A 10,738-nucleotide genomic window follows, 5' to 3' on the forward strand; every position below is an offset into this window, starting at 1 on the left:
GTCCAACATCCTGAGAACCTCACAAGTCCCAGGCAAACAGGAACAGATTATCACTCTCACTCTGCAGTCAAAGGCAAAAACAGACATTGGTTATGTGCCACTTTCTGGTAGAAAACGTTATAAAACCATTGAGATGGTTGCATCTGTTATCAAATTTTCTGTATATTAATCTTTTTTTTATTTTATAAACAGATACGTTGGGATACCAATAGTAAAACAGAATGAAGTAGATTTAGTGCCCCAGAAGAAAAAAAAAATACTAGAAAAGCTGCACTAAGAACATCTATGTAAAAACATCACAGAAATATTGAAGTCTCCAAGACAGGAGGGGCCAACTTTCTGGTGAGGGGATTATGGAAGACAGCTGAAATGACATTCTGAGGTAACATTTTTTTTTTCCATAAGTGTATTTGTGGATCTGGACTTAAGTCATTTAAGGCTTAGAATCTGAACTTTTCCTAGACAGAGAGACTCTGCTAGGTACAGTGAAACCAATGGACATACCGGTATTCTTTTGGGGTTGAAATACAAAAGTGTAGAATGAAGGGCAAGATCTTGATGAGAAGAAAGAGATGGAAAACTCAGCATAACAACCAGACTATCGCCGCTTCACACACATATACAACTCTTAAGCTGCACAAGTTCGGGGTCTAACAATCAAGCAAAAAGCCTCTGAATGACAAGCCATAGCATTCCTGCAATCTCAGCAAGCCAAGGAGGAAAAGATTAGATGTCAGATCCCTCCATTTGTTTTTTAATTTTTTAAATTTATTTTAATTTCTGGGATAAGTGTGCAGAACGTACAGGTTTGTTACATAGGTATACATGTCCCATGGTGGTGTGTGGCACCTATCAGCCCGTCATGTAGGTTTTAAGCCCTACATGCATTAGGCATTTGTCCTAATGTTCTCCCTTCCCTTGCCTCCCACCCTCCCACAAGACGTTGTGCGTGATGTTCCCCTCCTTGTGTATATGTGTTCTCATTGTTCAACTCCTACTTATGAGTGAGAACACGCAGTGTTTGATTTTCTATTTCTGTGTTTGCTTGCTGGGAATGATGGCTTCTGGCTTCATCCATGTCCCTACAAAGGACATGATTTCACCACTGATCCCACAGTAATACAAACTAACATCAGCGAATACTCCAAACACCTCTATGCAAATAAACTAGGAAATCTAGAAGAAATGGATGAATTCCTGAACACATAAACCCTCCCAAGACTAAACCAGGAAGAAGTCAAATCCCTGAAGAGACCAATAACAAGTTCTGAAATTGAGACAGTAATTAACAGCCTACCAACCAAAAAAAGCTCAGGACCAGATGGACTTACAGCCAAATTCTAGTAGAGGTACAAAGAAGAGCTAGCACCATTCCTTCTGAAACTCTTCCAAACAACAGAAAAATAGGGACTCCTCCCTAACTCATTTTATGAGGCCATCATCATCTTGATAGCAAAACCTGGCAGAGATGAAAAAAAAAAAAAATTCAGACCAATATCCCTGGAGAACATCTATGGGAAAATCCTCAATAAAACACTGGCAAACTGAATCCAGCAGCACATCAAAAAAGCTTATCCAACATGATCAAGTTGGCTTCATCCTTAGGATGCAAGGCTGGTTCAACATATACAAATCAATAAACATAATCCATCCCATAAACAAAAGCAATGACAAAATTACATGATTATCTCAATAGATGCAAAAAAGACCTTTGATAAAATCAAACATCTTTTCATGTTAAAAATTCTAAATAAATGAGGTATTGATGGAACATATTTCAAAATAATGAGTTATTTATGACAGACCTATAGCCAATATTATACTTAATGGGCAAAAGCTGGAAGCATTCCCTTTGAAAACCAGCCCAAGACAAGGATGCCCTCTCTCACCACTCCTATTCAACACAGTATTGGACATTCCGGCCAGGGAAATCAGGCAAGAGAAATGATGTGTATTCAAATAGGAAGAGGAGTCGAATTGTCTCTGTTTGCAGATAACAGGATTGTATATTTAGAAAACCCCATTGACTCAGCCCAAAATCTTGTAAGCTGATAAGGAACTTCAGCAAAGTCTCAGGATACAAAATCAATGTTCAAAACTCAAGCATTTCTATACACCAGATCCTTCTATTTCAAAGTCTTGAAATAAGTGCCCTAGAAGCAGACTAATCAAAGAGACACAGCCTGAGTGTTATAGCTCTTTAATAGCTCTTTCACAATTTGTCTAGTAGGTTTTTCAGTTTTCACCAGAAAATCCCCCATGGAGAAAAAATAAAAGTTAGACACAACCAAATGTTCTTTGAGGGTCAAACGTGATAAACCCTCAAACAAATGTCTACCAGCAACCATTTCTGGAATATAGAAATACAGGCTGTAAGCTTATAGGCTGTAAGCTATATGCACAGATGAGAGGTTCAGCTCATATGTGGGTACAATAAAGACTATCCAGCTTTTTCAAATTTAGAGAGATAAACATGCAAACAGAATCCTAAGAACATTTTATCAATAGCTGAGGTGTACCTTTTTCTCTCCTAGAGTTTAGATGGCTTCCTGATTTATAACAGCTTTGAATGTATTAAGGTTGACGTGACTAGCCACATTGAATCCTAATATAAAATGCTCCACAGTATCATCAACGTTAGACTAGCCCATATTCAGACCAGCCTTCTTTCTTATTTTTTTCTGTTGCAAAGCACATTGTTGCAAAGCACATTTTTTTTTTCAGTATAAGTCTCTGTGAGATCTTTAAATTGCATGTTTTGCTGTGAAGAGTTGAATCTGTATTTTGATAATGTTCATTATTCCTTACATCATTCTGTGCCTGCTTAATTTACAGATTTAATGAGGGAAAAAATGTTTAAATTTTAAAGTAAGTTCATTTTTAGAAATACCATAATTAGTCCCAAGTTTCCTAAAATTTCTATTTATTTTAATGTGTTGCATGAGTATTTTTTGAATATCTTCCAGACATTGTGTTTACCTTCTGGTCAATTTAATTAAGCGAATGTTTATGAGCAAATTCTATATATCAGAAACTTTTCAGAATGGTTTTTATTTCAACAAAATAATGTATATGATTCTAATCATTACCTTGTGGACAATTCTGCAAATTTACGAGTGAGGTCCACATAGTTTCTTCACAATTTATGCTTGTATTCCTGCTCATTTCTCTCTCATCTGTGACTTCCTCAAAGCAATTATTGACACCCAAGTCCACGACTTCCTACCAAAAATAATGTAATTGGCTAAGACAAACATTATAGTGAGGTAAATCATTGCATTTTGAAAGTCAACCAGAAAGTGACCAGATCCAACTGGGTTACATAGAAAAAAATAGAAAATAACATTTTGAAATGAAAGTGAAACAAATTTCTAGTTACCTCATCATACATGGTAAAATAGGCTCTGGCATCAGTATTTTTTTTTTTTTTTGGGGGGGTTGGGGGGTAGGAGTGAAAACATCTGCCTATGCTACATATTGACCAGAGATAGCATTAGTAGCTTTACGTTGCAAATTTTGTGACAATTTAAGCACCAGAAATCAATAGTTTAGTGTCTTGGAGAAATTGGTGTCTTCCTGTCTTCCTTTCTTCCTCCCTCCCTTCCCCTTCCCCTTCCCCTCCCTCCCTCCCTCCTTCCCTTCCTCTCTCTCTTTCTCTCTCTCTCTCTCCCCCACTCCCTTCTTTCTCTTGGGGATTGTTTGAAAAACTGATTCATAATTGGAACAAAAACTGATGGAATTGTGGTCAATATCAACTAAGAAGATTATATGCATCCAATCTCTGTAAACTATAGCTCATTATTTTAAGGTTAGTGATCTGTCAATAATCATTTTCTCTGGAATCTTGACTGTGTCTTCATAAACTTACAAAGTATAAATATAAAACTTTGAGAAATATTTTGAAAAAAATGTTGAAGACATAAATGATAAAATAATACCTCTTTACAAAGTTTAGCATAAAACATTTTTTAAAAGTTTCAAACTATCTTTTTTTATTTGAAAGTTACTTAGAGGACATTGTATATTATATTATATCTTCTGCTTTTAAGACTTTTTATTTGGCTTTCATGTTAAAATACAATGTTCAAATAAATATTTGATTTTTTTCTTACAAGTATTTCACTTTAATGTGTATGCCATCAATTAGGAGAATATTTACCAAACCCAAAACTATATATATATATACTCTATAGGTAATTATGAAATAAAGAGATTTTGTTGCTATTTAATGGCATCAGACTTACAGATTATTCTTCAGACCTACAGTTCTCTTCCACAATTGATGTGGAATGCTGTCCTCTCTCCATACTCATGGCAATTTAATTTTTCATACTCGTCTCCTTGTATTCATTCTGGAATACTTTCACTCTCTTCTCATACAGCACAGGAAATAATCAACAAAATGAAGAGACGATGCACACAATGGGAGAAAATATATGCAAACTACCCATCTGACAAGGAATTAAAAACCAGAATATATAAGGGGCTCAAACAACTCTATAGGAGAAAAATATATAATAATCTGATAAAAAATTGAGAAAAGATTTGAATAGACACTTCTCAAAAGAAGACATACAAATGGTAAACATGCATGTGAAAAGGGGCTCAACCTCATAATGAGAGAAATGCAAAAATCTACAATGAGATACTATCTCGCCCCAGTTGGAAAGGCTATCCAAAAGACAGGTAATAACATATGCTGGTAAGGATATGGTGAATAGTGGACCCTTGCACACTATTGGTGGGAATATAAGTCAGTACAACCACTATGGAGAACAGTATGGAGATTCCTCAAAAACCTAAAAATTGAGACCATATAATTCAGCTATCCCACTGTTGGGTCTATACTCAAAGCACCTCAGTATATCAAATAAATATCTGCACACTCAGGTTTGTTGAAGCATTTACAATGGTTAAGAACTGGATGCAACCTAAGTGTCCATCAACAGATGAATGGATAAAGAAAATGTGGTACATATACACAATGGAGTAGTATTCAGCCATAAAAAAGAAGGGCATCCAGTCCATTGCAACAGCATGGATAGTACCCGAGATCAGTATGTTACATAAAATAAACCAGGCACAGAAAAATGAACATTTTGTGTTCTCACTTATTTGGGGGTTTAAAAATCAAATCAGTTGAAACTATGAATACAGAGAGTAGAAGGATGGTTACCAGAGGTTGGAAATGGTGCTGGATGTTGGAGGGAGAGGTGGGAATAATTAATGGTTACAAAAAAGTAGAAATAATCAATAAGACCTACTGTTTGATAGCACAATAGGGTGATTATATTGAATAATAACTTAATTGTATATTTTCAAATAACTGAAATAATGTAATTGGATTATTTGTATCTCAAAGTACAAATGCCTGAAGGGATACATACCCCATTCTCCATGATGTACTTATTTCAAATTGCATGCCTGTATCAAAACATCTCATGTATCCCATAAATACATACACCCACTATGTACTGACATATTATTTTTAAAGTAAATAAATAAAAACAGAAAAATGTAAGAAAATAGACTAGCCACATTATATCAAAAAGTATGCTGATATAGCTATATTTACATTTTTCTTTTTTTTGAGACAGAGTCTCACTTTGTTACCCAGACTGGAGTGCAGTGGCACGATCTTGGCTCACTGCAACCTCCGCCTCCCAGGTTCAAGCGATTCTCCTGCCTCAGCCTCCCGAATAGCTGGTACTACAGGTGCCTGCCACCATGTATGGCTATTTTTTGTAGTTTTAGTAGACACAGGATTTCACCATATTGGTCATGCTGGTCTTGAACTCCTGATCTTGTGATCCTCCCGCCTCAGCCTCCAAAAGTGCTGGGATTACAGGCATGAGCTATCACACCTGGCCTATATTTACATTTTTAAAATATAATATTCTGAATTAAAAAAAAATTATTAGGGATAAAAACATATTATATAATTTAGAAATACATAATTTCAACAATTAAAAATATGAGATACCCAAATTGATGCACAATATAAAATGTTTTTTTCAGATGTAATAGTATGAAATTTAGCTGAAAAGTACAGAAATTGTCAAAACCTCAATAAGCCAAATATGTTCACATATCTCTTATTCACAGATAAAGTATTCAAAACATCTAAATAACATATTAACTAGCATGAGCTAATAAATAATTATATAAAATTTCCCAAATTGGTGTATATTATATACCCATTCATGTTTAATAAGAACACATTATGGCCGGGCGCGGTGGCTCACGCCTGTAATTCCAGCACTTTGGGAGGCAGAGGCGGGCGAAATCACGAGGTCAGGAGATCAATATCATCCTGGCTAACACGGTGAGACCTCGTCTCTACTAAAAATACAAAAAAATTAGCCAGGCGTGGTGGAGGGTGCCTGTAGTCCCAGCTACTCGGGAAGCTGAGGCAGGAGAATGGCGTGACCCCAGGAGGAGGAGCTTGCAGTGAGCCGAGATTGCCCCACTGCACTACAGCCTGGGTGACAGTGTGAGACTCCGCCTCAAAAAAAAAAAAAAAAAATGCATTATAAGCATTATTTAACTCCTATAATGAAAGAACATATACTGAATTTAAAAATACAAATCTACACATATTTTTAAAATTATTTAAATTAGAATTAACTGAGAATCAAATAACTACAAAATTATGCTTCATTCAATTTATAAATGACGTTACTGAAATCTGTTACAAATTAAACAATTAAATAAAGTTTACAAGTAATATGAATGAACCTGGAATAGCAGCTAACTCATTTTATGAAACATTATTTTAATGCCAAACAAACCATTGCAATGCAAGAAATTATAGACCAATGTTCCGAATAAACATAGATGGAAATATTCTTAACAAACTGTGTTTGAAATTTTAATTTAATGATATACAAAAGAATAAGTACGTCATCAACAAGTAAGTTTTATCCCAGGAATACAGTACTGAGTGTGCATTAAAATTTAAACAATGTATTCCTCTATTTTAAAAAGACTAAAAAGATAAATAAAGCTAGAAGTAGAAAAACATTTGCCATAAGCCAACATCTTTTAACAGAAATTTATAAAAATATGTATCAGCCAATAAAAAAAGAGAAAACTTCAGGGACTTGTTAAAGAACATCTGTGAAAAATCTAGATTTAACAAAATGCTTTCTCTCGAAGATAAGGAACATAATAAGAATGTCTAATGTTGTCATTTCCATTCAACATTATACTGAAAACTCTAGCCAATCCAATAAAATAAACAAGTAAAATTAATCTATGTTGAAAATAAATGAATAAATTTGTCTTTATTTGTAGAAGGCACAATTATTTATGTAAAAATCTTATGTGCAATAATGCTGCTAGAACTGATAAGTGAATTAGTAAGGGTACAGTATAGAAGATTGTTATACAAAATAAAATGCATTACTACATTGTAGTATATTTGGATTGATTCCAGTTTGAGGTCATACAATTAAACTGTGTTAAACATTAGTTTACATGTTTTTTCATCACTTCACTCTCCAATATGACTTCCTTGTAATTACTTAGAAAGAAATCGTAAAATATTCCAGATTGAAAAAAATTACGATGTCACTGGGAATTTTTAATACTTTGAAACACATAATTATGTGTACTAACTGCTCAATGTAACTGCAAAGCATTGCTTAAAAAATGGACAAATACCATAATGCAGGTGCCTTGGTCAGAGGCAATGCTGTGTGGAATACCATGATGGTGGATAAGGCATTCTGTGAGTCCACAGATGGTAGTCTTGGCAGAAGCATTGGCTGCAGAATAGGCAAGCCCATACCCAGAGTCAGTATCTATTTCAAAGAGGACAAACCTATTCCCTTTCCATGATGGAGGAAGTCTAGAAGAAAACAGGGGTATTGGGGGTGGCTGCTGAGGAGAATCAACATTATCTTGCCTGGCAACTGCCTCAGGGGAAACCATCACTGTTGCCTCAGGCAGTTCAGGGTTTATCTCCTCAGACAAAGATGGAAAAGCTGATGGCAGCATGGGTCAGGGAGTGGATATTGTGACTACAGGGGATGGGGAAGTTGTTTCTTCAGGCAAAAAAGGTTCACCATAGTTTACAAATGCAGTGTCCCCAGTTTCATCAGTGTCCTCCCACAATTTCCCATCCCAAGTGCAGGGTTCCATTCTTTTCCAATCAATACCCTCACTTCAACAATAGACACCTGGCAAGGCTGTGCATGCACTTTTTGTTGCAGGTAAGTCACTCGCATGATACGAACTTGTGTCTGTTTTTCACAATTTCAGCTCTTTCTCTACTGGAGATAAGACCCTCACTCTGGGCAATCTTAGGAAATTTGAGGCTCAGTATCTGCTTCTGAAGCCGGGAGATAGAATATCTGAGTTCATCATTTTCTTTCATCACTTTGTCCAGTGAACTTAGGAGCAGCCAACCTGCTTCATTATGTTCCTTAGTTCTCCACATACGGACAAATTAAGATATACACCAAATATATTGGTTAAAACACTCAATGTTGTTAACATGTAAACTATCTCATATTTAACTGTGGGTTCAGTGCAATTCCAAACAAAACTATGTAAGATTTTTCATTTTAATATAAATTGATTCTTAAATTTATATAGAAATGCAAGGGATTTTGATGAGTCCAAAAATTCAAAGAATGTGTTTGGAAGATCACTATACCTAATTTCAACAAGTACAGGTTTGATTTTTTTCTAGGGAAGATGCAAAGACAATTCAATAAAGAAACTATAGCCTTTTCAAACAGTGAAGATGGAACAATTAGTTATATATGTGCCAAAATTATTTTGATCAAAATCCTATAGCATTTACAAAAATTAACCCAAATGGATGGTAGACAGAAATGTAAAATCTAAATGTAAAATCTATTTAGATATGTTTTATAGCCGTAACATCAATCATGTGATCCATGAAAGAAAACAATGATCAACTGGACTTACCATAATTAAGAACTCATGATCTTTGAGAGACATTATGAAGAAATTTAAAAACATGCTCCCAGCTGTAAGGCAAATTTTAGAAAATTAGAAAATCTGGTAAAGTATTTGAATTTAAATATGTGAATATATTTTCATAGGAAAAATAGGAAAATAAGTAGTCCAACTTGAATACTCAGCAAAAATTTTATATTCACCGAAGAAGACATATAGATATCAAAGAAGTATTCAAATATATGCTCAACATCATCACACACTGGGGAATAAAAAAATATGATCTAAAATATATATCAACTTCAATATATAAGAATGACTGAAATTCAAAAATCTTCTTATACATGGTGGTGACAATAATGAGAAAATAAAACTCATACAATGTGAATGTAAAATGGTTGAAACACTTTAAAAACCAGTTTTGTACTCTTAAAAAGTTAATCCTACAGCTTCCATGTGAATCTGCCATTTCATTCTAGGTAATTACAGTAAAGTCATATTGGAAAGTGAAATGAAAGGAAAGACATATAAAGTAATGTTTAACACAGTTTAATTGCATAACCCAAAACTGGAGACAATCCAAGTACCCATCAGCCAATGAATAGGCAATCAAAATGGATTATATGCAAACAATATTACTATGGGTTATATTAAGCAATATTACTATGCAATAAAAAAAACTATTGATACATGCAATTACATGACATTGATGGCTCTCAGAATAATTATTTTGAGCAAAGCATGCCAGACACACACACACACACACACAGGCATATGTGTGACTTGTGTACGTGTGTGTGTGTATATATATATATGCAGATTATATATATATGCATGCAGAATATATATATATACACACACGTCCTTATTTTTCCCTTACTTTTGTAAAAAACTCTGTATCTCTCTCTCTCTCTCTCTCTCTCTCTCTCTCTCTCTCTATATATATATATATATATATATATATATGTATATACACACACACACACATACAAATTCTAAAAAATTCAGCTTACCTATAGTGACAGAAAGCAGATCAGTTGTGCCTGGGTATTACATGAGCCAGAAGACTGAGAGAACAGAAAGAAATGAACTACAGTGGGGCCAGAGGAAACTTGGAAAATTAACAGTTATCCTTCAGATGGTAAAGGCCTCATAAATATATACATATGTTAAAATTTATCACATTGGATGCTTTAACTATGTTCAATTTACTACATATTATATACATATATCTTAATAAATTTGGTAAAAACTAGCTGAAGAGAATGTTGTCATGGCACATAATAGAAGAGAAAGTTTTTAAAATAGTAGTTTAAATAAAACTCTCAAAAAGAAAACTAGGGAAAAATTTCTGATATTGATAATTAGTAAAATTAAAATGCATGATATTTGATTCTACATTTCCTGATTTTCCTTTTATAGAAAAAGTAGTATGAGAAAGATATGAGTTTGTAGTAATTTTATTAGCTAGAATACACAATTTCTTCCTTTTCTCTTTTTAATGTATCCCTCCACAAAATTTAGATAGTCAGTAGAGAGCAATTATATTTCAAAGATTTTTCTATACCTATGTTCTAGAAGATATACATGAGACAGAGGTCATGCATAGGAATTGCTATACCATAGATTAATTTCACCTTATATGAAGTCTAAAATGAACTTCTATGAAAAATATCAGGGTATGGAAACTTAAGTTTTCACACATTGGCTAATTGTAAATATGTATGGACAGGATAAGATAAAATAAAATAGGAGAAATGCAACATTTATGCAAGGAATACATTTATGAATACCATATAATGCAATC

General features: G+C 34.1%; 1 non-coding gene across 1 annotated transcript; it reads left to right on the top strand.

The window, feature by feature from the left end:
• The first annotated feature begins 2,196 nt into the window (after positions 1-2,196).
• On the top strand, positions 2,197-2,259 carry LOC115892146. The gene has a single exon (XR_004052033.1). It is a non-coding gene; the product is annotated as a U7 small nuclear RNA (small nuclear RNA).
• The last annotated feature ends 8,479 nt before the right edge of the window (positions 2,260-10,738 follow it).

Source organism: Rhinopithecus roxellana, chromosome 1 (genome assembly GCF_007565055.1).
Source record: "Rhinopithecus roxellana isolate Shanxi Qingling chromosome 1, ASM756505v1, whole genome shotgun sequence".
Taxonomy (NCBI): Eukaryota; Metazoa; Chordata; class Mammalia; order Primates; family Cercopithecidae; genus Rhinopithecus; species Rhinopithecus roxellana.